This window comes from Cygnus olor, chromosome 15 (genome assembly GCF_009769625.2).
Source record: "Cygnus olor isolate bCygOlo1 chromosome 15, bCygOlo1.pri.v2, whole genome shotgun sequence".
NCBI lineage: Eukaryota > Metazoa > Chordata > Aves > Anseriformes > Anatidae > Cygnus > Cygnus olor.
The window spans coordinates 3,476,816-3,499,648 of NC_049183.1; the positions used below are offsets into that span (position 1 = coordinate 3,476,816).

Genomic DNA, 22,833 nt, shown 5'->3' on the forward strand with positions numbered 1-22,833 from the left:
GGGTGAAGGGACTTACAATAACATTTAAAGGCATCTAAGAAAACATAGACAAATGCAAAATCATGTAAAACCAGAATAACCCTAGAGGAATAATGATATTCAGAAAGCCACAGTGAGTAGAAAATACTGGTCTGGGTTTTTGTTTTTGTTGTTTTTCCATTTGAAAGCCAACAAAACTGGATGTGAGTGAGGTACACCAAAGGCTTATTTCTACTGCATTAAGCACTCGGATAAAAATTTTAAAAAATAAAACACCTTGCCATCCACACATAAGAGCTCACTATTCAATAACAACACCAACAAAACCTAAAGGGCGTCGGGTCTCATTTATGGATCTGTTGAGCCTGTGATTTCAGATTAATGGAATGAGCACAAAGCGCATACAGAACCCCTGGCTTCATACAGACTCTATTCTGTTTCATCTTGTCATGCTGACACCCTGAACTCCTCACTAACATCAACTCAGTAATTGCCTCTTTGACTACTGAATGGTCATTATGTCACATGGATCATAGCTTCTCTATCAGCATATCTTTGAGATTTTTTAGAAACAGATAAATTTAAAAGGAAGCTGTTATTCCAGCATCATAACACAGTTTGATCCTTTAATAAATACAAAGTTCAGCTAAATAGATATGAAGAAATAGATTAAAATACTACTTTCAATGATTCTGAAATAAAACTAGAAAGAAACACCTTTTTTCTGTGCCAGGTAGTTTAAAATGTCCGTGCCAAATGTGATGCTTAATACCGCAGTCAGATTATGCAGATGGCTGAAGCAAATTATGGCAAACCCAAGTAAATTGTGCTATTTTAAACTTCCCTCTCAGATTCCAGGCACTAGGAAAATTTAATTCTAGCAATATTATAAACAGAGAATTCAGGTTTAAGAAGAAATATGCCAGTAGTTTATTGTCATTTTTAATGTTAACTGATAGTTTTTTTCACATCCAGATTCATAAATGAATTGTAATAAAACTAGCATGTGCACATCAGTTGTAGCACAGAAGGTAGTAACTGCAAATCCTTGAAAACAATGCTTGCCTAACCAAAATATTATCAACACTTCAATGTCAGTAATATGACATATCGAAATATTATCCATCATATTCAAATAACAACAACAGCAATAAAAATATTAATACACATGGGTTTTAACCACATTTATATTTGGTAACATATTGGATTTATATTGGTTGGGTTGACTTCAGTGAACATTCGAACAAGTAATGGTGCCGCAACAGTAAGTTTTAAGTGACATTAGAGGATGTTCATGAGAAGGTTAATGCAGAACTCAGAAGCCTGAGTTGTCACAGTGGAAGTCAGATGCCAAGAACAATTCACACACAGAGGAGAATCAGAAACAACAGGATGAATATCCAATGCTCATAAGGCACACTGTTGGTGTCCAATTAATAGACTATAAATTGGAAAGAGTTTGGCAGATAATGCAGGGATGAATAAATTACAGGATTGTAACCTGTCAACAGACAAAATGGTAAATTTGTTAAATATTTCTCCTACTCCAAAACACTCACACAGCATTTTTAAGTAAACAGTTGCTTACCAAGGCATCTCACATCCCAGAGAGACAGCCTTTCCAACTGCAGATTTAGCAACTGCAACCAATCTAGCCCTAAAGCTGAACTTCATTTTAAGCCAATTTATTTCCAAAGGCACTTAACTGGACCCAGAATCTCCTATCTGTAAAATTAAGTTTTGAGGGTCATAGTGCTTTTGGTCAAGTTCTTGGAGGACAGTTGTCAGCCCTCCCGTGGCCAGTACCACAAGTAGCTTTCACTGTTATTCGTGTGTGGCAGTCTCAGCAAAAGAGCTTATTGAATATGCAGACAGAAGGCCTCCATTAATTGTGATTCTTGAGATGCATTTGCAATAAGGTAGTGTAGCAAGGGTTCTCGCTGCTGGTCTCTTACCTTTTCTTTATGTTTGCAATGGAAATTTTCCTCTCTACACTTCTTAATCTGTAAAACTCTAAATCCCCTCCCTATGCTGCAGTTTGCTTGCTTGCACATGCACTACCTTCCTGTGCAAATACAGAGCCTGTGGGGCTCTGAGCTCCAGCACAGGACTTGTTAAATTTGGCAAATACAAACCTGCTGCATTTGGGAATAGGAAATACCGCTAATCTGGGATTCCAGAAACTGTGTCAGTTTTCTGTTTCATTATGGATACACCGTTCTGAAATCAATGAATGTACTTAAGGTCTATGAAGACAGGTACATAAATAATTTTGAGGATGTGGTCCATAGTGTTTCTCTCTGCCATTCCCATATGTAATAGAGTGCAAGGGCATGGCCTTACCTCACGCTAGTACTGCAAGATACTTACTCTCCCAGTAGCCGCATGAATATCAAAGGATTATTGTTGAGGATATGTGGTAGAATGTCCATGGAGGAAGTACATAAATAGAAAAAGTAAATCATGTCTTTTGTTGTGGGAATGAAAAGCCAGGTTTATATATGTGCGAGTATTTATTTTTGAAAAGCAATGAAGAAAACTACCAGAGTGTTTGAAAGAGTAATTCCAAGCAGAGTAGCTAGTACACATAGTTATTCAAACTGAAGTTTAGATAGAACATGCAACTAAATGTTTCCAAATGTGCCAAAAGCACAGGGTAATCTTCAATAAGCACTTATGGTCAGAACCTTGACTTATATCTATTCCATAAGAGAGTTACCAACATACTGTTGATGCTGACTGTAAAGTAGTGTAAGGGAGAAGTGTGGACTGAAAACAAAAGGGTACTTCATTCTGTAGTATGAAAATTGCTGTGCAGTCTGGGATTCATAACCAAAAAAGCTATAAAGGGTTTTCACTGTATTTCAAGGGGTCAGTAATCATACCTTCTCTCTTTTTAATGCAATCTGTAAATGGCTCCATCTACTACTGCTGACATGCCGCTTGTACCTGCAGCACTAATTGCTGCCATGATAATAGTTCAAATTTTCTGGAAGTGGCCTTAACTCTCAGTGACAGACAGGAGCTGCTGAGTTCCAGGAAGGCCGGTTTAGCCTGGAAAGATGTAGAAAGAAACAAATGTTAGAGAAAACTCTTGAAAGAATGCAAAAATATGAAATTAAGGAAAAGATCCTCTGCTGGTCAAATCTGTCTCATGTAAAATCCAACTGAAATCCAGCTGAAGGGATTCCTGTCACTCTCATTCAAAGTTAACAGACAAAGTTAACAGACTGATGAAACCCATGGAATCTCTCCAGCCATGTAATGTGCCTATCTGCAATATACTGAGATAGATCTTACTTCTGAAAGTAAAAACATCTTCCAGGAAGTTAAAGATACCTAAAAGGAAATTGAATGTTGGTATTTATAGGCTGAGGACTAAATACACTAGCAGCATGTCATACCTACTGGATATTCAATCCTCAAAATGCTAATGATCACAGGCGAGGTAAGGCAAGGCAGGATCAGTCATAAATGATTTAGACTCTAAAGCTGGTTCAATTCATGTCAGTAGGAAAACTGCACGTTTCAAACTGAGCTTCAGACATCTTACTCGATTTTATATTCACCAGTTGTAAAATTCTCTTTCATCTATCAGAATTTCTGGGTATCTATATTTTAAGATTCTGTATCTGTGATATTTTTGGTTTTGTCAGGGTAATCTTAATTTGCTAAGATTAGATTTAGATCAAGTGATGTTTATTAATCTGATCTATTTAATAAATGCATGTATACATATATATAAGCAGATTTATGAATGAGGGCAAGGACAGAGTTCAGGAAAAGTGAAGAAACTGGACCCATGCACTCTGTACGCAGAGAGATTGTACATATGCAACGTGACACATCCAAGAGAGGTATCTTCTCTGGAAAATTATAATGATAGGTTAGGTCTAGACTGTTTATGAGCTTCTTGTGGATCACATGAATTTGTTACTTTTGTCAATACTCCTAATAGTTGTACACTGGCTCTCAGTACCGTGTGCTACAGCTACACAGAATGGTTAATAGGGCAGCTGTTATTTAAAGGCCACTGTTGTTTTTCTGAGAACCATTGTGCTACTTTCCCACTTGTCTGCTATGCTTAATTGTCTGTTACTCAGAGGGACACTTCTATCTGACTCAGGCAGTAAACATTTTAATATGCTGAAGGTTACCACTGAAAAAGTTAAGGTTCTTTTTTAATGAAAAAGGAAAACCCATATCTGTTCCTCAGGAGGGCTTCCTCTCCAACAGCCAACACGTATTAGCAATTATCCTTTAGAGGGAAAAGCTGTCTAATTACTCTATTACCTCAAGTGCAGAGCACTCACCTGGGAAGCCACTAGATCAAGGTTTGGGTCCCATCACTGACTTTAACGTTAATTTATGACTTGGCATGTGTGTCTGATAATCAAATAATGATCTACTTTAAAGATGTAAGATGGCTGTAGTTGGCATTGTAGCTTTTCAGGAGACTGCTCTCCTTCATAAACAAGGTTTCACATCATTCCAAACTATTTTTTAGGGTATAAGGTGGCAAAAGATATTATTTGAGTACTCCAGTGATGGTAAGTGTAATTAATTTTAGAAAATAAGAAAGAAAAAACTTGGATTTTCCTCTTTTCTTCTTTCCAAGTTGAATATAGATACCTACCAATTAGACAAAAGTGTCTTGGAAGTTTGTGGGTTATTTTACTTAACCAATCTCTATCTTATTAAAACTAGTCCCTTCTTCCTGCTCCCTTTATGCGGAAAGCTGGCATTAGTTGTTTGTAAATGGTCTCTGCCGTACCTGAAGATCTGGTGCTTACAAATTTCTCACAGCTATGTTAGCTTGTGTACAGACAACCTTGTTGCATAAACATTTTGTTTCCAAAAGATTAACTAGCCCTTGAAGTCTTGTTCTGCCTATTGGTTACAGATATTCTTTTGAATGTCATGCAAATGTCTTTCTTTAGAGAGAAATAGGTATGTCTTCACAGAGTGAGTCACGGCCAGTGATTTCACATCTTCTGCTGTTACTGTGTTCATCTGTTAACTTCACGTTCATATAACTGAGTTGCCATTCAGATTCTGGGGTGTGATGTGTATGTGGAAAGAAAATGGGGCGGGGAGGAGAGAAGGGTCAGGGTCCATTTGCTTAGAAATGTTCTTAAAAACATTAATTTCTACAGTTAACCATGAGAAAACTTGAAGAACGTGCAATCTGAAGATTTTAGTTTCAGTCCTTGGCAGCAGGACTTTGTGGCAATTTTTGGTGTTAGTGTTGTTCTTATATGGATCAATGAGTCTCCTCGGCACTCAACACAATATAAGTGAAATTAGTAATCCTGATGGAGTAACTCTTGTATGAAGAGTTAGATTTACAGCTGGATATCCTGTACAAGCTATTATGCACATAAGTTAAGGTAGAAGAATAAGCTGCATTGGTGATATCCAAAGATTGATATTTCTAAAGCAGTTCAGACAATGTAGCTACCATCATCTTATATGAACATATGTTCACAGAATGCTTGACAACTCACGTATTGAAAGGCAAATTTTCTGTTTAGTCGCCTGTGGTTAAATATCACAACCAATATTCTCTTTCTTATTATAGCTACAATATTTAATAATTAAAAAGGAATTTCAATAAGTTTGCTTATTAAAAGAAGGTCAGTTATTAAAAAGAATTATGTCTATGCAAAACTGTAAGTTATTTTGTTATTTATACAGTCATTAATATTACTGAACAGAACTGTTCTGCTAATGATTAGATAGACAAGCAAATTCTTCCTGCTGCAGTAGCATTTAAGCTACTGACTACTCTAAGCTAAAACAGACCTGCTCAAGTCAAGGCTTGAAATGGCTTATTTGTGATTTAGGCTTGAAAAACACCTACTTCAGCTGTGCAGCTGAGGTGATGTAATAACTGAAACAGACGGATGAGTAACAAACAGAATTTTTCTGATCTTTCATTATTGATAGAGACTGAAGTATGAATATATGCCTAATTAACAGGTATTAGTAACTATGCAGTCAAGAAGTATAAGAAAACCTTATATTTGAAAGAAAAAAAGTCTTAACTGGTAGGAGACTATGCAAGATGACATGTAGTGAATTGAGTAACTGCGTGTAGAGTAACATCATGAACCATAACCTTTAGACTAAGGTTACTGAAGATAGGTATCTCTCTTTGGCTGAAAGGTACCTCTGGAAAATTCAGTTGAGGCCACCAGGCTTTGGACTACCCTTACTACTCTACTAATCTGTTAATATAGGAACACTGGAAGAAACTCATCTGCACATCAAAGTGCTGCAGTAATGCTCCCTTATGTAATTTTGGTTCTTTGTTGCATCTAGATTTCAAAATATTTGTTTACAGTTGAGAACTTTGCAGCTTACAAAAATGAAATTCAAAGTTTTCATTACCTTCCTAAACCATATGGGAGTACCAAATTGCATGTATGTTTAAAAAAAAAAAAAGTAAACAGGAAAAGAATCCAAACCCCAGAAATTAAAATAATGCATTCAGTAAATCTTTATCTAATTACTTTCTTCTACTGAGTGGTAAAAGTTTGATCTTCTCAAAGGAGATCTGCAGTATCTGATGTATATTACACCCAAGTCTATGGAGACTATTAACCAATTTTGCCAGAGACTACATAAGCATAATTTAGTATCTTACAGGAGATGGAGCAAATCCTCAGTTACTTTCAAGAAGAGAAATGACATTTCTTTATAATTCTGATGAAACTACTTTTAAATCAGGGCTTTCTATAAAAATCAATATTTAAATGAACATTGTTCATCCAGAAGTGATTTCTGCTTTGCTGACACTCCTGTACAGGAGTGTCAAACCAGATACGTCAGTCTCTCACATGCTCAAACCACAGAAGATAATGTGTTGTAAAAAGAACATGGATCTTGATTGCCCTGCCCTCTTCCTTGCATTTAACTTCAGATTTCCCCCAGGCTCAAGAGAGAGCTTAAATCAAAAGAAGCAAAAAGGTGGGGCACAGAGATTCTTTCGACTAACTTCAGCCTCCTCCCCAAGAAAACCACATTTTTTCCCCTGAAGTCAGATTGAATTACCGATTACTTTTCAGAAGAGAAGTTAATTATTCTCTTACTTCAGATTTATCTTGTTCCCCAGAAAGTTTAGCGGTGGGTTCTGTTAGAAGCCACAAGGTATTTTATTCTCATCTTCTGTCTTGTTCCAGCTCAATCAGGTGCTCACAACAGACTGCCTGCTCCTCCAGCTAATCCCATCCTGGGTCAGCTCTTCTACTTTATTAACGCTGTTGATCTGTAAAGCCACTCCTCTGTTGTGCCTTCAAGAATCCTTCTGGGTCAGCTTCTTTTATTTCACAATGTGTTTGACAAGGCAAGTTTATTTAAGGGGTCTTTTCCAGTACTAAGCACACAGCTAAGGTTAAATCCAGCTTCTCACCAGTGTGTTTTACACCTTTAGAAGTAGTTATACTTCTGCTGCTATCTTAAAGCTTTTTATTCAGCCTAACCATGGTTTTTGAATTTTTGTCTCAGGAATAGCTGAAAATACTGACTGCTTTGATAACTCTTTCATCTTAGTGATCTAAGTGGTGCTTACCTGAGGATCATGACTGCATTCTAGCAATGCAGTAGTGAAGTTTCCAGTACCACCAGTGTTAGGCTTCCACAGCAGGCTGGCAATGGTTGTTCTGACCATTGCAGCATAATTTCAGTTAACTGGCACGTAATGTGTTCCATGAACTCTGCGCTTTTCACAGCTTTTACTTTCAGAATGACAGGATCATCCAGGGTCAAACTGATTTATCAAATCTGACCAGACTGCTGATCCATTGCTGTGCTTTGTTTATTGGTGGGAAATCTCGCTTTGCAGACACGAATGACAAATGTACAGCACAATAAGGGTCTCAGTTTCTGGCAATGCACCTGCAAAATACAGTTTTGATACTCAGCTGTTAAACAGCATTGTAAGTTTAGGGAAATTTTTGTACTCCCAGTTGCACCTCTTTAGCTTTCTGGTTTGTAGCTTAGGTGCAAATTGCAGAAGCAGACTTGTTGTAGCTTCACATGGATGGCAAGCTGAAATATTTAGCCACTGCTATGTTCATTATCTTTACACACTTAGGTGAATATGCTTGAAACCCATACTGTGGCACACCTCCTGTTGCTGTGTTGATAATAATTGGCTGATTGCATATACACTCTCTTAAATGCTCCCGTGTTAATTCTATCCTGCTAATTGCTAATTAATTGAACTTTAAATAGCTCATAGGTTGGTTTAGGTTTGGCAAAGTTCCCAAAAGATTGCCTGTAAAGTTTATTTGAACTAAAAATAAAATAAAATAAAATCACTTGCTGATAAAGTCAGTTAAGCAGACACCCTTGGCATAATACATGTTCTTCCTGCAGGAAGAACAGAAATGGCAGGAACCAGAAATGTCATGAATAGATTTTTTTTTTCATATTACAGATTTTCATTTCTTACACATAGTCCACCCTGAAGCTGAAGAGAATGTTATTAAATTTAAATGCTTTCCTTCTTGTCTCGGATGCTGACTTGACAGCAGTGGAAAATAATTTTGTCTATTTATCCACATAAGTACTGCGTCCACTCAGAGCAAACACAGGGGATCAGCGTCAGAGTCAAGAAGATACTTGCCCTCCATTTCCAATTTGTCTTTTGTATATTGCAGAGTGCAGCTGCAAGGTGCTGGCATGTACTTATCTAATACCTTAAGAGACAAATGAAGGACCATTACATTTTAAACATGGGATGGATTTGAAGAGGATATACAGAATTAATGCTGTTGTGGGGGCTCAGAGCAGCCTGCAAGGCCCAACATTCATTCTCTAATCTGATATTAGCTTCCCCATTTCTTAGCAGGCCCCAAGAGCAACTGCCAATGGATCAGAAGAGGCTAGACATTCAGAGCTTCTCAAATCATTTTAAATAGCCTTGCCTGAGTTTCATGGAGACAGCAAGCCAGTGGAATTTTCCATTTTCTTTCTAGCTTTCCAAATAAGAACAGCCCTACTTTTGACTGTGGTTTTATATAACCAAAAAAAATGACAGATAGCCTTGAATTTGGAAGATTACATTGGCCTGTTCTCAGCTGAAATGTTCTGTCGTCATTGACGTATGTGTTTAAATGAGCACTGAAGTGTGAATGGCCATCTGTCTGGGAAGTACGAGGGATCCTGATTACTAAAATGAAACCACAAAAAAGCCTAGTGCTTAGCAGCAGCAGCAGTGAATGCAGAGGGGAGAGAGCTCTTTTCACACTGCAGATATTTATAGTAGATAGATGATTATAACTCAGCAATTGCCTGGACTTCCTGACCCATATTTTCTAAATGTTCAGTCCCAGTTTTTTGAAAACATCGAGCTTTCAATATTTGCATCTTTTGTAAAAACAAACAAAAAGAAGCAATATTTTCCCTGTCAAATGAGAACTGAGGGGATGTTCTTTGTTTTCTCGTGAAGAGATGTGCTCTGCTTTATAAAGCTTTCAGCCAGAACGTGCTCTACTAACTTCGAATGAAGTTTTGAACCTCCATTCCCACATGATTGCTATACAGCAAGGCTGAAGGCTATTCCTGGGTGCATCTCTTCCTCTGCAGACCTGAAAAGCTTCCTAAGGAAAGGCTTTTGAAAAATCTATAGAGACTCCGATCTTTAGAAGATTGCCGCATCTGATTCAGTCTGACTTTTGGCTTTGAGTGACAAAGGTTTCAGCAACATAGCACTGGAATTGGGCTAGGACTTCATGATAATTTTAGTGTTAGTAAAAGCTCCTTACAGAAGATATTCTGAAAATTGCAGCTTTTGATATGAAACCACTGTATACCAAACAATAGTTTTGGGGACAAAAAAGTAATATTTAAAAGTTCATGACTGTATTGACTGCTCTTTAAGGTTTTGTGGTGCTGAAGTCACTTGTTCAAGCATCAGCCGGATATCCTTCTTGAATGTTCACCTACGTTGCTGATTGAGTCAAAGCAATTTTTGACTTTCTGCATTTGCATCTTTCCTTGCTTCTTGTAATTACTTTTCCACATGCATATAGTTATCGGGATATGTGAGAGGTGAGGTCAGGTTTTAAACCGATGTCTAAGCTGTTGACTTCCTGAGACTACCCACACAGTTTCTCTGTGTTAAATTTAACAAAATACAAGCATGTAAATCAGCAGATGGAGATATGTGATGCTTGTAGGTAAGCCTCTACAAAATTTTCACTTTCATTAAATGTGTTTCCTCATAGCAGGGTTCTCTGTAAGTCACTAAGTCTCTGTGGAAAACTGAGGAGATAATTAGACAGCAGAATATAACTGCAATTTATTTTATTTTTGATTTTGTGGTTAAAAAAGCACCTAAGACAGAAAAGTATGTAGGAAGCCAATTAAAAAGGGCATTTTTTTTCCTCCTTTTTGTTTGGTGGATGGTTCGGAGAACACAGCAGCTTTGTGTTCCTATTTTTATTTATTTTGAGTGTAATCTGAGGAAATGAACCATGAAACGCAATTAATGAAATAGCTGTGCTGAATCACATAAACTGGTGTCTGCACAGCTGCCACTCATGTCACAAATGCATCTCTCACCTAATGTCCACCAGGAGAGTCATTAGCCAGCCGCCTTTGTGGAGGGCCTCCTGTGCTTTAATTTCAGGATATAATAGAGTGGGGAGCTGAGTAGCCTTACGATGTTTTTTTCCAGCAAAGATAATGTGAAAGAGAAATAGCTGTTACAGGAAGAATGTGTTGAGATGGGGGTGGGTGTATAGGCAGGGTTCAGTTGCTAGAAGAAAATAAGATATCCCTCTGAGTAGAAAATATCAAGCTCTGTGGGGACTGTTCAACCTGAAATGTAAAATGACTGCCTCTAGGTTCTTCATACTGGGTGGCACGTCTAACTAAGGATTTTGCTTCTGTGCGTATCATTGCATTGTTTTATTTAAGTTAACGTGTATGTATTCCATGCCAGCAACAGAGAGCATCGTGAAGGAAAAGCCAGATGCGCTGCAGGGTCTGGTCTTGGGAGGCTGCCCCAGGTCAGCTTTACTGAAGTGGCACAATGGAAAAAGCCACCAGAGCTGCAGGACCCAAAATCTTCCCTTAGCTTGCGGAGGAATTAAGGGGTGGGAGAGGTTAAAGGACACCTTCTCTGAGCAGTTGCCAAAATAGCTGAATGCTTTCAGTGCTGTATACTGTGTCGCCACTGATAGCGTTTTTATCAAGATAAATCTAGTCTTGCTCAGGAGGATATTAATAAATTATCTGGTAATGAAAAATGTGAGAGGAACCATACTCTTACATCAAGGCCTGATGATTACTTTGATAGATGCAGTGGCAAGATTTTCCTGACAAGGCAGAAATGAAAAACATGACACAAGAACCTTTAAGGGTGACCTCAGAGGAAAACGCAAGTTGCTGAATGATACGAAAATAGAACAGGAAAACAGAAGCTTGAAGGGGCTCAATGTCAACAGTCAGACAGATAGGCTAGACTGATCAACTGATCATTGAGTTTAGTGTCAAAAGCAGAGCAGAGAGAGAGAGAGCCTTACGCTTGTCAGGACAATAAATGTAACAGAGGCAGCTTTGAAGTGTTAAGAATTTTAAGAATAAGGGGGGGGGGGGGGGGGGGGGGGGGGGGGGGGGGGGGGGGGGGGGGGGGGGGGGGGGGGGGGGGGGGGGGGGGGGGGGGGGGGGTGGGGGGGGGGGGGGGGGGGGGGGGGGGGGGGGGGGGGGGGTGGGGGGGGGGGGGGGGGGACCCTGATAACGTGGGTTAATCAGGAAATAAGCCCAGAGAGTGTCATCAATAAATCTCCCACTTCTTTTGCAGGTATTTAAAAGCAATGCTGATAAAAAGTAATGAATGTATTGAAAATGCCCCTTCACTGGTTTGAGGTTTGCATAGGGGGATGAGATAAGGTGAGACACAAATTGCTAGGAATAAGACGAGGCAAGCACAGGCATCAATGTAAACTTGTAGAAGTAGGTGATGATGGGTGTGATACTTGGCTTTGAGAGATTTATCTAGTGTCTGGCTCTGCCAGAATCCCTGTGAAAATGTGCACAAGATGCTTTTTTTCTTTATCATGGTATAGGTGTTATTGATACTGTCTATAATGATACTATCTGACATTCAAATGGACCAGTGTAAACTGGAAAGCAATGCACTTCAAAAACATCGAACTTTATGTAAATACAACTGAGGAAATATAGTGGCAATGTGGAGCAAGCTTTCCCATACCGGTTCTTCTAACGGTCATACATGACTTATTTCCATAAAAATGTGTCTTTACAAGCATCTACTTGGTCTAACGAAGATAGAATTTGAAGTCCAGATGTCCTAACTCCTATATGTTTGACAGGTCTATTTGGACTTTTATTTTAGAAAAGGTAGTATGAGTAATCTCTGTTTTAGAGAAAAGCCCACCTTTTCAAATAAGTGACCCCCAAGATCACAAGCAACCGACAAATCGATTGCAGCGGGGAGAGAAAGGTGAAGGTGCTGATGTGATCTTTTAAGTGCAAGGATAGATTAGAAGACATTTGGAAATCCCTTTTGAAAGGTAAAGACTTGCTGTGTGTGTGGGTGCACGTGCACATGTGTGGTAGGGAGGCGTTCAGGTTTCTTTCATTTTGTATTGTTGTAACCACAGGGCAATCACTTGCCAGATGTCAGCAAGGTCCGGCATCTGATCTTGAAGTGGAACATAATAGATGATCTACCAGTGGGTTCAGCAAACATCACATATAGCTTTAAACTGTCATTACAGAAAAAAAACTAGGAAGGTGACATTTGGTGACATACTGGGTGACATTTGAAATGACAGCACTTTCTTTCACATGTAGCATTCTCTCCTGTTGCGAACCAAGGGAATCTGTACTGTGGCTATGGCTTGTTTTATCAATGACCCTAACGCCCGCAAATTCAGGCGAGGTGACTGCAAGTGGTCCTGTGTAAGGTGTCAAGTGAGAACTGGTGTGGTAGGAAGGGCAACCAGGGAGCATTTACTGGCCGTGGCATGATCTTCATGACAGATCAGCAAAGGAGTTATAAGTTCTACCTGCTTCTTAGAAAGAGTTTAACGGGGAATGAACCAAGAGCAGCACCAAAAAAAAAAAAAAAAAATTGGAGGAAGGTACCTGCTTTACTCCAGAGACTTCTTGGGATTGGAAAGTTTCACAAGTAATAAAAAGAGCAGTTCAGTGCTTCAGTTTTGCCAACCTCCCACTGCTCTCAAGAGTCATCAATAAGTGTTCACCTTCTAACACATGTAAATGAACTGAATGCTTACTTCTGAAAGCTCTCAGAGCTATGGGAAAAATCTGGCTAATTAGCGGCTACCTGAGTTCTTGTTGACTGCTTCCTTGTCTTGTTGATACCGTGAGCAGTTTCTTTGATTGTTCCTTACTTTCGCTGATAAGGGTTAAAAGGACTCCTTGCAGTACTGTGATCGCTAGAATGAGACAGTTTTTGGATATGTTTGGACTGGAAACTACTGAAAAATGTTGTAAACATGAAAAAATTGTGGATTATGGGGTCAGTTTTGGTTTTTCCTTTTGTATTCTTAGAATTACAAGAAAAAAATGGAGATTTTAGATATTGTTTAAATCTCTTTACCAGTTTTATATGATGAAGTTTACTTTCTTGAATTTCTGTATAACATTAAAGAAAACTCCAATGTAGTGCGTGCATAAAATCATCAACATATGGGATGTATTATTCCCAGCGTATTATATCATTATTCAAGCCACACTTTGAAACAATTTTATGAATCAGAATTAGTCTTCTGGGAAGGCATTCTGTCGTTTGTTATCAGTATTATTTTAGATGCTATTAACTAGCAATGAAATTTGGTTGCAAGTTATTTTAATTGTTTAGTGTTATATTAACACATAATGCTCTAATCTTAAATATTTTTTTCTCATGCTTAAATGAAACTGCTGTATTTTAACAATTTTGCCATGTTCATGAAACAAAGGTATTTGCTTTGCAGTCTCTGAGGTAGAGGAAGGAACATGAGGAAATGGTGAGGGCTATTACTGTACCCCTTAGAATGCCAAATGATGGACCTAAACTTCATTTTTAAAACTCGTGTTAGGAGAAAGCATAGTTTAAAAAAACCTACCAGACCACCTTGTAAGTATAACAAGCATGTTATTTTTCTTTCTTTCTTCTGTTAACCTGCTTCAATTTCTATTTAATGACTGAGCAGAATCCTGAAGCTCCTGCTCACAAAAATATGAATGGGTTAAATACATACCTATGCAGCACAGCAACTGTAGGGCTTAGAAGTGGCACAAAAGCCTTATATTGGTTCTCTCCACAGGGAGTGAATTTTAGCTTCATGAGTGTGACTTTCCAAGAATTGGTGTCCATGAGGAATACAAGAATCATTTTAACAGATTAGCCAGTAGTCTATCTAATTTAGTGTTCCATTTCTCAAGGCTTATATAACAATAATTTTGGTTTATGAAGCAGGTGAAGAGAGAGTAGATATTGGTTGTGGGGGGAAGGGAGGAACGATGTAACTACCAACCCCAGTAGTTAGGACATTTGGATGGAAAGCTGGAAATCTACATATCCTAATATTGCTTGGATAAGGCCCTAAAAGGCAAGCTTGCACAGGGCCTTTCTCTACTTCCCTCATCTACCTCATCAATTCTGTGTTAGGAAGCTTCTTACAATGAGAAAAGGCAAAAAAAAATCCTATCTGTGAACCATTTTGTTTTCAACAAATTTCTCTCTCTGAAGAGAACCCCAGGTAGTTACAATGAAAACTTCTTATATATATAATATATATATATATATATATATGTATATAATTTTTTTCTAAGCTTGTGTGATGTCTTCCAAAGCTTTCTCTGGTACTTCCATCTTCCTCATACAAACTCTGGAAGGCCTTGCTAGTGTTAACATGACAAACTTCCTTAGGTCTACTGTAGCTCGTAGCCTCAATAACATTTCAAGTCAAAGAATTACAGGGCTTGTTAGAGCTTAGAGTTTACTACTGAATGTAAACAGTCATTCATGAACTGGCTGAAAGCTGTCTGAATTCTTTTGACCTTAAGTAACCGCAGGACATTTCTGTCAAATATTTGTTATTTTTATTCCTCCTGAAAGGCAGCCTTTCTCTTTTCTTCAGAAGTCTTGGCCTCTAATTGTGTGCCTACAATAAATTAAATAGAGCAGTTGCTGTTCTTTTGCTTCTCTCTGAAGATGCATCCTGGCTAGCAAATAATAGAGTTAATTCTCTAGAGAACTTGTGAGCATTATCACACATGACCACTGTTTGTGCTAGTTGTTCTCCAGTTGTTCTGATATTTTCAGCTGGCAAGGTAAGATTGAGGCCTAATTATGATTGAGCAATGCATCAGAAGCATTCTGTTCATTTTTATTAAAAAAGTGTATCAGGTGTCCTCAATTACAGATTCACTAACTGACCTACCATTTTGTCTGTCTAATACTAATGCTATTTAATTTTTTTAATCATGATCTGGAGGATTGTGGCTTATGAAACTCAGATGTTACTGAGCTAGGAAAAAACTGTATGCTGGACAGCAGGAGAGCAAGTCTGATGATTATGTATATGGTACTGTTATAGATATGTAGCTCTGTTATTGCAGGATGATATTTAACAGAGACAAGAGCAATATAGTAGGTTACATGGGAATAATCAGTTGCCTAAACACAGCATAGGAAATGGCTGGATAGGTGGAAATTCAGTGGGAAAGGAACTCCGGCTGGTGCTCTTGAAATGTTTCTCTTGGCAGCTGCAACGTCAGGAGCTGTTTCCACCCACTGATGGACCTGACCAACTACTGCCTTGCAGCCATTGGTCTGCTTCAAAAGTACCCTTTTTTTCCCCCATTTTTCCATTTTCAGCTGGATCAACAGCTCAGCCTGCAGAGGCCAAATCATTGGAGCCATCAATGGGATGTGCAGACACAACAGGGATGCGCAGTCAGATTTGCTGGGGCCATACCTTTTGACAAAAACATCATCGTGGATAAGCTTAAAATTATGTGAAACTGCACAGTTCTCCAGGTTGATGGCAATTGAGATGAGAGGAAATTCTAACTAAAGAAATTAAACTTTAGGTTAGATATTAGTAAAAGCTTTTCTTTGATCAAGAAATGTTGGAGTGGACTGGCTAGAGAGGCTGCAGAGACCTTGTCTGCAGGTCTTTAATAACCTCAGATAGACACCCATCTGCTGGGAAACCTCATGTATGATTTTGCTGCCTGCAAGCAGAGAAACATATTTAGCTGATCTCTTGAGGTCACTTCCAGCCCTCTGATTCATATCCCCTAATTATTTGTAGTGCAAAATGAGTAAAATGAAAGGTTTTCCTCAAGGTACAAAGACTGAATTTTGCAGAAATCACCCGTCTCTTTTTTATTCCTTTTATTGTTAATTGCTTCACTGTAGGCAACTGGATTAGCTTTCTACTGTTTGATCAGTGTGAGGAAAAAGGAGGAAGAAAGAACATTAATCATATCAAATTTCTCTCTCAGCATTTTGACAATAAGATAGCATTTACGAAGAACTAGGGTCATACAATATATCCATCTGTCATTAAAAGAACCACTCTCCAAGCAGTTTTATTAATCATAGAGCGTCAGAGTGACTCCACCTATGATATTAATTCTATAAAGATATTCTTGATGGATATCTTTATCTGGATTCCTCCCACTAGAAGATGCCAGCTTTGAATGAACATCCCAGTCTATTTCAATAGAAGTGTAAGATTGCTTCTGTGCTTTTTAGTATTTCATGAGCATGGTGCTGTTTTGTACAGGATTATACCTAACTGTTCATTTTAATGTCTGGATTGACTACTGATAGAGAAGAGCATGGAGAAATTTGACTCTCTTGAACATTTCATACAAACCCAGTTGCTGTTCTCATTTAAATATTACATTTTATCATAAAAAATATTAATTGCAAATACTTGTCTTTAGTCAAAATACCTGCTCAATCTTTGAAACTTTGTTGTTTCATTTTGAGACTGCTAGAGTTTTCCTCAGTCCTCTTTGCTCTGCAACTTCATTTTTTAAAGCTCCGAAGTGACACTAAAATTGCCTATCTTTTTTGTCTTCATTTGAATAAAGAACTGAGGGAGGTGTAAGACAGTAGTTGGGGATCCTGATGTGTATAAGCAATTGTATTTTTCTTTTTTTTAATTTAGCACAGATGTGCATTCCTCAGATTTGAAGTTAGAAGTACAGCCCAATACTGGTTGACCCAGCACCAAGATCATAAGTGCTTGCTAGGAGAAGTCTTGCTCTTAGCAGGAATAATTTGCTTGTTTAACTCTTTGAATTCCATGGAGATCAATGCCTGGCTAGAATACAGAGGCAAAATGATGTCACAAAAAGCTTTATAGACTGTTTATTCCTTTTTCAGACAGAATCGATAATTACTGTTCCCAGTACTGTAGCACATCACTCTCCCTTTCATTCTTCGGGGGGGGGGGGGGAGTTTACATCTTTTTCTTTTTTCTAATGAATGAACAAATGTGTTTTCTCTAGGTCATGGCAGTTTTAATTCATGACAACTTGTCTTTGCACCTCCTGAAACAGGTTGAACTGTGCACTCAGCACACAACAGACTCAGACTTTTTGATCATTTTCTGATAGAGTCTGAGGGATGGACAAACTCAGACTATCAGAAGGAGATGGTTGGTATGAAATTCCAGAGAGGCTGCAATGTCTTGCATAATAGTTACAGTAGCTCTTTGAAAAGGCAATAGTGTGTAGCTGATAGCAAATAGATCCCTCAATCTATGAATTTTAAAATGAAATATGCAATGTAGGACAATATAAATCCAGGAAGACTGCAATTCATCTGTACTTTGTTGCCTCAACTCATGCAAAGACAGCGGTATTGTGTCATATAAGGGGGAAAACTTGATTTAGTATTTTCTTCCCTGAAAACTCAGACCGAGGCAAACATCTTAATGATTATAGTCCATGTAATTTTATTATCTGTACTTAATAAAGAAATAAATAAGGTAAGGAAATATATCTGTAAGATTATTGAAGTTTTATAAATGTATAGATTCCAGTAAGACTAAACATCTGCTTAGATGATACCCTAAATTAATACAGACTTGAGCACTTCTGGCTATGCTTTATGGAAGGGGATCCAATATAGGCATCTTCCGAGAATATTTGTAGAAACTGACTGTAAAAAAAAAAAAAATCTCAAGTACAGGTCTGAGAAATGGGTACCATATTGGCTGGCAATTGAGGTATCATGGTATGGACTTGGTCTTTCTATTGTTTCCTGTTGAAGAAATTTCACTTTGTTTATGAAATAAGATATTAGGTCAGATGAAAAATAACTCCGTAATTTAAGGCTTGTACTAGTGGGGGTGGGTCCCTGCCCTGGGAAGCTCACAGTGAATGTGTCACTGTTGTGCCCTTAACACAAATCACACCCCGTAGCTCATTTGCAGCAGCTTTCTGCGCTACCCAAGGAAACGCTCTTTCTGTGTGTGTGTATATGGAGCTGGGGGGTGGGAGGAAGAGAGACGTGAGCTTGTTCCACCAGGGTGGAAAGCTGGGGTCCACATGAAAGTGCATTAGCAGAGGAGTGGAGCAATCAAAGCGGCATAAAAGGGATGGGACTGTTGTAGCCACGATGGCAATAAGACCGAGGGAGGAGGATTTTTGTGTTTAGGCACATTCTAGGAATTTACCTCTGCCACTTTAGTTTAAAGAAAAAAACTGTGCTTCTGCCCACAACTACATAATTACATTGTAGTCTAATATCTCTCGACTTCAAAATGACAGCTAAAGCAGATTAAAGCTGTTTACCCCTATGGGAAGCAGTATGGTGGCTGCTGGCAATATTTCTTTCTCGCTCAGTAACCAAAGTCCGGTCATAAATCTATATTCTTCTTCAAGGAGGAAGGCTGTGATTAAAGGATTCCTCCTACAGCTGTGGTTTGGTGATAAGAGCTTTATGTTCAGGCCCTCCTAAGCGACAAAAAGGAAAAAAAAAAATCATTTTTCATTAAGTTAGATACTCTAATTTGGGTGTGAGGGGAGAAGCAGACAAGTAGTTTGGTCAATGACTTGCTATAGATTTGGTAGGGAGCATTGTATACAGTATTTCTAAGCAGCAGCTGGGATTTGAGAGATAGCCCTTGTAGCACCTCATCTATGTCCCTGCACAGTGATAGTTTTCTCTGCAAGACGGATATTGTGAATTTAAATAAGTTTCTTTTTTTCAGTACTTGTTAGCTGTCCTAGTCCTGTGCCAGAACTGCAGGTTTACTCTCCCGCAAGCAGGAACATTTGAATTGTCTTCCCAAAGCAAAGAGACACAGGAGGAAAAGAAGCCCTAAAACTCAGTACTGCTGATGTGCTTTTGTCTTTGGCTGAGGCCTTTGCAGAGTGGCTGCAGAGGCCAAAGGAAGGACTCCTGGGGAACCCAAAGGACTTTGAACAGAAATTTTAAGTGCTCAGAGCTGTGCAAGGCTGCCAGACTTCATTCTGTCAGGCAGAACTTTAAATGACTGTTCCAGTGATACCTCTACCACTGGAAAAATAACAAGACAGAAGTAAAAGCACCAAAACAAAACCCAGCAAGCCAGAGTGCAGAGACTTTGATGCATGTTTTGCAGGGTTTGAACATTTCTGGTGACAGGGCACTGCTTGATTATCGCAGGGAGACTAATTAAACTATACACCACAATCATTGGGGGAATAATGTGATGGCTGGTACAAGAATGAAACAGGAGCAAACTCTAATCCTTCAGACATCCAAGACATGAATTATCTCAGTGCTGCATATGCCCCCAGTTCTGCTCTGTAACTCAGTAATGACAAAGGGCACAGTCAGAGATCGAATGACATATTTTTATGTTTTCTCAATTTTTAAATTAGAATATATTTCTATTGGAATTTTTGCTGGTTCTAAGTTTACAATGTTTAATTTGCATAATAAAGTGCTGTGCAATATGGGATGAGGGTTGATCAAAGGGTTTTATCACACTTTTTAAATTATTTTCATTATGTTAGAACAAGATGTAAGTTTTAATTCCACCTTGTTAGCTAACATTTTTCACCAAAAGTTTGGATTTGCAAATCATCTGTCACTTTTAATAGGAGCAGATGCCAGTGATTTTTAAGAACCTAAATGCTTCAAGTATTGTAGGCTTTGCTAATTTGACTGATATACAATTTAATATAACTTAGCAATTATTAATGCAATTTAGCATCAGTGTCAATATTCAGCAAGGTAGCCTACAAGCAAGAACAGTAATGCAAGAAAGGAGAGTTAGGGGTTTTTGTTTGTTTGTTTGTTTTCTCCCTAGATCTGCTTCTGAATAGAGATGGCCCTTCTAAGCTCACCACTGTAAACGCTCTTTCTTCCTCCCTGTTGAATTTTTAGTCACAGCTATCACTTGGAAGGGTTATTTTCTAGAGGCGCACACTTATCTTACCTTTTGAGAGGCAAGCAGTAAGCTTACTCTTAGCCTGAAGACATTTACCAACAGTGTTTTATATGTTACATTTATCAACTCTTCCAATCACAGTGAAGCCAACTGAAAAACATACCTGCTAATGGAAAAGAACTATTAAAGTACTACTGTGCGTTCACCTTGCACTAAGCCAGCTGCATACAGCCGTGCCATAAATCACAGTTAAATGATTACATTCCACCAGAATAACTGCCGAAAGAATAACTCCCAACCAACAGGGAGACTATGCTAACAGAATGAAAAGCCCATTCATTTAGAGAACAATGTTATTCAGCCGTACACCCTGCATTCATGTTAAACAATAGGAAAAGGCCTTTTGGATGTGCTGAGCACGCTGACTTCTCTTCTGGGGCAGATACGAGGTCACCATTCTCCTGTTCTGAGGCTTCCCTCTGATGGAGGCTGCTCTGGGAGCAAGGACAGGGACAGGGCTGGGACGCCTGGGTAAAGCTGGGGGGTTGTGGAGGTTAGGGCCACCGATGGTGGAGGCTACAGAGCCACTGCATGGCCACTTCTCCTGGCCAATGGTGGGTTGGCAGGTGATGTTGGCACTGACTTAACCACCTCACCAGCTGAGACGGAGCTTGTCCTTTGGGAAAGATAGCACAGTGGTCAGGCACTCTCCACTGAGACTCACAAGGCTTTAATTTCCCTCTCTGGTCCAATATCTGACTTGTGCAAGACCCTGGAATTGGAAAGGCACGTGTTGGTGTGGGTAAGGAATAGTTTTTGTTCCCATGCTCCCTGGGAAGCAGACAGATGTTCTGCCCTTTCTGCCTGGCTGGTGAAACTCTAGCAAGGCTGCTCTGGATCCAAAATTTTTGTGGCAAACATCCTGCCTAGTACCTTGATCTGCAGCAGCTGGAGGAAAAAAAAAAAGGGGGGGGTATTAATGCACTAGCCATTGCTTTACACCTTTAACCTCCAAGTAAGGTCACATAGCTTAGAGAGCATCATGCAGGCAGAGATGTGAAGAAATCAGAGGGATGGCTGGGAGTGTGTGCCCCTTCCAGTGTGTGTGTGTGTGGACCTTTGAGGATGTGCAACGGCAACAGGGAATGAAAAATTTCAATGGTTTTGGGATGCTGCTGAGGCCTTGGTGAAATTTCAGCACTGGAGCAGTGGAAAGGAAGGAGAAGTCACCTCACTTGCTTTTTCTGTCTGAGAGGACTTGCATGAACCTCACTTCAGTAAAGGAGAGGACAGTTTCTGGTATCAGAATACCTGCAATTGTTACCAGATGAAATAGTTTGCTAATTGAAACCACTGGTTTTTATTCACTAATGCATTTCTTCACGTTCTAGAAAAAAAGAAAAAAAATTATTTTCAAATTGTAAATAAGTGCTTGAAAGCTTTCTGCTTAGTATTTTGATGAAATTGATCTGAATGCTTGCTGGTCTTGATCCAGGCACTGGCAGATATTTCCTCTGTTTTGTTATTAGCCAGCCAAATTCAGGAGAAGATTTGCCTGCTCCTCAAAAGCTCCCTTTTTTGTGTGCAGAAAAACAGGCTGATTGCTCACCTGGGAGTAGCCACAGATAGTGCTAATACAGGCTTGTATTACAGTACTAATACAGTACTACAGGCTTGCAGATGCATCAGGATTTGTAGAAGCACAGCGTCTGAGACAGGCTGCTGTAGTCAATGGTCTCCATTCCCCTCCTCCCCAAAACACCATAAATAAATATCTACATCCTGAGCACAAGAGAGAGGAATAAAACAAAGGATTTCCATGTGAAATAAGAAATTTATTGGAGGTATGCATGAAGTTTGAGGCTCAAGGGGGCCCATTGCTACCCGCAAGTCTTAAGGAAGGAAAAAAATGCAATCCATGGGTGCCAGGGCACTGAATACCATGAGCAAGTTCTGCTGCACCTCGGACTTCCTTTTGGCACTGCTTTGCACCCCCATATTTGCCTTTGTTTTGCAAACAGTGTAGTTGAAATTGTGTGACTCTTGTGTGCATGTGCGCCATTGGCCATGTCGCTGCCAAGGAAGGCTGGTGCACTGACCTAGCAATGTCAAAAAGGGGAAATAATGGATTCATTTAATAGATGTTGAAGCCCAAACCCAAATGTAGGACAGATAGATAAAATTGTGTTTTTTAAGTACGGACAGGTACTTTTTTTCATTATGCTTCAATAAAGCATTTAAGGATAGTTATGAATAATAAGTAATTTTATGCTGAATGACTGCAGAGCATAGAACTGCTCCCTCCCTCTTTCTCTTTTAAGTGCAAAAATTTCTTCCATTAAAGGCTATATGTTCTGTTCATTCCTGAGATGCAGCTTCCATCGATGCCAGTTTATGGTCCTGGAATGCTTGCTGAAGATTAAGAAGGAAGGCATAAAAGACATTTATGTGTTTTTGTCTT

At 39.0% G+C, this 22,833-nt stretch overlaps 1 long non-coding RNA gene across 3 annotated transcripts in view; it reads left to right on the top strand.

Annotated features, from left to right (window-relative positions):
• Positions 1-4,444: 4,444 nt before the first annotated feature.
• Positions 4,445-22,833, top strand: part of LOC121078581 — a 172,852-nt gene continuing 154,463 nt past the window's right edge. For all 3 annotated transcript variants that reach the window (XR_005824647.1, XR_005824648.1, XR_005824646.1), the window contains exon 1: positions 4,445-4,529. This is a non-coding gene — a long non-coding RNA (uncharacterized LOC121078581). The remainder of the gene's footprint in view (positions 4,530-22,833) is intronic.